The following is a 5,598-nucleotide window of genomic DNA, read 5'->3' on the forward strand; positions in this document are numbered from 1 at the left end:
GTGTCTAGTTTATTCATAATTTTTTTTATGATTTTTAGAAGTCTTTAACTTGTGTTAAAATGTTCATATTCACAGACTGGTCCGAATTCATTTCTGAAATGATAGACAGTTTTGTAAAAATCACCATAAATTGTAGAAAAGTTATATGGAGATGTGCAAGTAGTCATTTTAAAGGTATGAAGCTGAACTATTTTCATATTAAACAGTTTTGAAAGATATTAAGTTTAAGATAGTCAAAACAGTCCGTGAATAAGACTCAACTTTTCTGATGAAAGCTGTTGTTTGAGTTTAGTTAAGTTTTTGGTGTTTTAACTTGTATCCCCCCCCCCCCCTTAAAACTTGAAGAAAACATGAAAATGTAGGGGTATGAACTCACCTTGAGTGATTTCAGTATATGGATGATGGAGAAAAGAAGTGTTCAACTCAAGAACACTTGGGAGATGCTTGAAGATTTGAAGATCTAACACAAATATGACGATATTTGTGTAAGCAATCTATGATTTGGATGAAGGATAGAAGAATATCTAAGTGTAGGAGGAAGATAATTACCAAATGTGGAGGAAAAACCCAAGACCAGCCTTTTAATCTCGAATTTTTAGAGAGAGAAAGTGGAAGAGAGGTGTTTGTTCTTCTTGGGAAAGAGTGAATAAAGTGGGATGAGAGATAAGGATATCTCTAGCTTTTGTTCAAGATTATGGCTGAAAAAGAGTGGGAAAAGGGCAATGATTGACTAGGTATGGGTGAATAGTGACTAGGGGTTGTACTATGAAGGTATGGGGAGGTTGCTTGTGTCCTTGTCCAAAGGATAAGTCAACACTCCACCTAAATATCTCACCAAATAGATTTTATTCTTAGGCAATGATTTTCCTCAAAATATTATTAAAATATGAATATTTAGGGTTTTATATGTCAAAATACGAGTTTGGGTGAAAATCCCACGTTAAAATAATTAAAAACGGGCATAAAATGGAGTCGTGGTCGAAAACCGGGCAAAAAGGCGAAAATCCGAAATTGGGGCCGAAGGTCGCGAAGGCTCGGTCTTAGCAGCACTAGAACCGAAGGTAGGGTTCGGCTGGTGCATTGGAACCGAGAGTAGAGGGAACCGAGAGTGGAGTAGGAGCCGAAAGTAGCCTTTCTCGGACCGAAGGTCAGGATCTCGGACCGAAGGTCAGGATCTCGGACCGAAGGTCAGGTTCGGTTCTCAGGAGGTTCGGTTCTCAGGAAGTTTCGGTTCCTTAAGGGAGGTTCGGCTCCTTAAGAGGGTTTGGCTCCTTAAGAGAGTTCGGCCCCTTAAGACTGTTTTTCGCGTAGACTTCCGTTTTCGATCGGTTTTCTACTAAATCGAGGGTCGGGATGCCCCGAGTGATTATAAGAAGTTGAGAGAGATTTCGCGAGAGATTTGGGAGAGATTTGACATACTTGGAGAGATTTGGGAGAGATTTCACACACTTGGAGAGATTTCTCATTCAGAGAGAGATTTAGGAGAGATTTCACACACTTGGAGAGATTTCTCATTCAGAGAGAGATTTGGGAGAGATTTCACGTACTTGGAGAGATTTCTCATTCAAAGAGAGATTTGGGAGAGATTTCACATACTTGGAGAGATTTGGGAGAGATTTGACATACTTGGAGAGATTTCTCATTCAGAGAGAGATTTGGGAGAGATTTGACATACTTGGAGAGATTTGGGAGAGATTTGAGGTAGAGAGAGATAGGGTGAAAGAGATTGGGAGAGACTTCTTTTGTGACCTTTTTGAGTGTTTGGTTCTGTAACGCAAGGTTTGTAAACCTCGTTAAGTATTGTTATGATTGTTATATGCCCCCGAGGGTTAATGAACTATGTTTTATCTAGTAGAGTCATCACTTACCCTGATTAGGGTTTAGAATTTCCGAACACGTGAAAACTCTAAGTGATGCTTTGTATTAGGATTGCGAGTAGTACAATAAGAATCATAATGGAAACCCTAATATACAAGGGTTAGATGAGTTGACCGTTTTAACGTGTTGACTTTGACTTGACCAAAAATTGACGGTTGTGACAGCTTCATTGGTTGAGGAGGGAAAAAGAGCATCGTCTTTAGAATCAGTCGGTAGTTTCATCGTGAGTTTTCTGCGAAGTACCCGAGTTCTCATTTGGAGTATAGTGTACTCCACTCAATCTCTTGTAAGCTCTGGATGACTAAGATGGGTCATGTCAAGAATTTTCTATTAGTCGTTAGAAGTACGACCTGAGCTTCCTTTATCCGTGGTGGATATCGGCTCATTTGGAAGGGGCCACAAATTTTAATTAAGAAGATCGGGGGGGGGGGGGGGGGGGGGCAGGTTCAAGATGACTCGTGAGTGTGTCCCAAGAGGATCCAAGGGACTTATTCAATACCAACACCAACCTTTTGAGAGGGCGGGGGTAGATTATGTGGTAACTCCCTGTGAGTGTGTGCAAGTGATTTTGAAACTCTGATGGGTGCTTTGCAAGAATGGGAAGGTAGGGTATGTTGTGATCTAAAGTCACGTGCGAAACCGATCTGTGAATCATGTTGATAGGACTCACCGGTTTTGGATCTCTTTATGGATTTGGTTTTAGAAGGGGATCCTTTTCGCTTCGATGCGATCTTCTTCTTTCTAGGTCTATTCGCTTCCAAGGGCTGCTCATTTGAGACATGGGAAGGATTTGTGTAACATCCCAAATATCAAGGCAAAAATTTCATTTTAAAAATCATCCTAAAATCTATAAGTTTTACAAAACAAGTTTCCAAAAATCATTATCATGAATCAGAGTATCCCAAAATCATCAAAACACATAAAATTCTGGATGATGTGCACGATTAAGCCTTCGCCTTTCCCTTACCCTCTAAAGTACCTGAAATCATAAAATCAAACTATAAGCCAAAGCTTAGTGAGTTCCTCCAAAGTACCACCACACAACACATAAAAACATGCATATGACCATTTGAATGCATTACCCTCGAGCCCACATCAGGAGTCTGGTTTGCCCACCTGGCCCACAACTCATGTCTGGATTGCTCTCGAGCCCAAAGAATAAGGTTGGATGGCCTTTCACTCCCACAACTTATGTATGGCTTGCTCCCAGGTTTGTTGGCCTCCGTACATAGCAGTATTGCCTCCATACATATGTAACATATAAACATATAACCAAAAAATAGATAATCATACATATCTAATAGATCACTACATCACAACATCATCCTAAATACCAGGATACATAACCTAATGGGTCGGTATTGGTGCCTTCATCCCACAAGTACAGTGAGGAGAACTCACCTCACAGACTAAAAATAATCGAATAGATCACTGCTCCTAATACTACCTCTACATATCACCTTTACAAATAATAGGGGCCCAAATCTCAAACTACTATTCAAATTACCCAAAATGCCCTTAAATCAAACGTGGTCAAGTCCATGGTCAAAAGGTCAAAGTCAAAAATTCAAGGAGTCAACACATGCAGAGTACGTCCTGCATACTCCAACTCTACGCCCAACGTAGGAAGTGTCTTCCAGATTATGGGCCCTCCATTTAGTACGTGCTATGTACTCATAAGGTACGCCCAACATACTCGGTCAGCTCCCATTTTCCTATTAAGTGCTTATTCCCCTAAGTCATTACGTCCAAAACTCAGATCCAGTCCCTAAATAACCTCTTTAATCATAAAGTTTCCAACTTTATGACTTTACATGGCTAGTAAGTGCTTAAAATCCAAACCCTAACTTACTACGCAAAACCCAAGCTTCATAACTCTTACGTGGATGGGAGAAAGGGAACAAGATCACTTTTTTATTACTATAATCACTCAAACACGTCTAAAAGAATAGCTCATTTGGTCTAGAGTGAGCCAAACTCATATATACCAAAATTACGGGGCCAAAAGGCACAAAAACTGAAGAACTAGCAAGATCTAATGAAGTATTCATAAAGTTCAGAACTTTATACATTCTGGAGCTTGTAAAGATGAAGAAAATCCTAGATCTTCAAGCTTCAAGCTGACCAAGGCTTCTCCAATGGATTCCTTCTCCTCAAGAACACACAAGAACCTCACTAAAGCCTTAAACTCTCACAGATAGGGCTAGGGTTTGAAAATGATTTCTTTGGGGAGAGTGGAGGTTGAGTATGAAGAGACCTCATGGGATTTAAGGTGTTTAAATAGGGTCTTAACCCTAAAATTTGGGGTTTACACACTGTGACTCTACGCACTGTGTATTCTAGGTACGCCCATCGTAGATCAGTAAATGTCTGCGTCCCAATTCTCAAGCTACGTCATGCCTAGGAATAAGTTACACCCAACGTACTCTCTATTTTCGGAACAACACCATGTGTTTGCATCGGAACACTCATCGCAGCGAGTACCCCCGGTCGTATCTGATCCCTTTTTCGCATCCGGATACTCCCTTTTGCATCTAAACATTCCCATTCGCATCCAATCGCATCCGGATACTCCCTTTCGTATCCAAACACTCTCATTCGCATCTAATTGCATCCAGATACTTCCTTTTACATCCAAGCACTCCCATTCGCATCCAATCACATCCAAATACTCCTTTTCGCATAAAAACACTCTCCTTCGCATCCAATCACATCCGAATACTCATCTTCGCATCCAAACACTCTCCTTCGCATCCAATCGCATCCGGATACTCCTTTTCGCATCTAAACACTCTCATTCGCATCCAATCACATCCAAATACTCCCTTTTTCAATCTCCACGATGTGACACTGAACCTCATCCAAAATGAAAGTTTTGATTCCTTTACACTCTAGATTAATAATTCTTGGAAAATGGGTGTTACAATTCTCCCCACTTAAATTAGATTTCGTATTTGAAATCATTCCTTACTACTTTTCTGCCACACTAGCCGTGCAATACAAAACTTTCTGAAATCTAATTTTGATTGACCATCACTACTCTGCCTAAAATCCAAAAACCCAATACCATGTCTGACTTCCAGACATACAGAATCATTCTGAATCATAACTATATTGACTCCACTCTACAACCTAGACCAAAAACTCCTCCAACCCTGAGTCGTCCTTCCGATCATTGGAAAAACAGGACCCCTGGGCATTCACCGATGCCGATAACCTTGCACCCGAAAATAGAGGCGACTCCCAACATGAGCTTCAAGCATTGGTGCCATACCAACAACTCAGTCTCATCCTGCTGACCAACATTCTCATTTTTTATCTAACTGAGATCTCCATGGTCTTGTATTTAGCTATCATTTAACCGAAGTACTGGATATCCAACCGGTTGTTGAAGCTGACAGCCTCTCATATGAACTTACCACGAGACTACAGCCAAGAGTCTGACTGGAAAAAGCTATCCTTGCCCTTTTTCCAACATGGATCCAACAACCTTCCTGTTCCAACCAGGGACAACATAACCAACCATAACACGAGTGCTAGATAGTATACTTCGCTCTTAGTGAATGCTACCTGCCCAGGTGTAGTCTTACATCACGACCGGTCCCAAACGACCTACAACCTTCCTTAATTCCATGGATGTTGTGGTCCTCCCATAATCTCACAACCCATCTTGCCATGGGCTAATATTACATAGAGAAAAACTATGAGCCTAATCGTAGG

The sequence above is a fragment of the Lactuca virosa genome, chromosome 9, assembly GCF_052849685.1.
Source record: "Lactuca virosa cultivar CGN04683 chromosome 9, Lactuca_virosa_CGN04683_v6, whole genome shotgun sequence".
In the NCBI taxonomy this organism is placed as follows: Eukaryota; Viridiplantae; Streptophyta; class Magnoliopsida; order Asterales; family Asteraceae; genus Lactuca; species Lactuca virosa.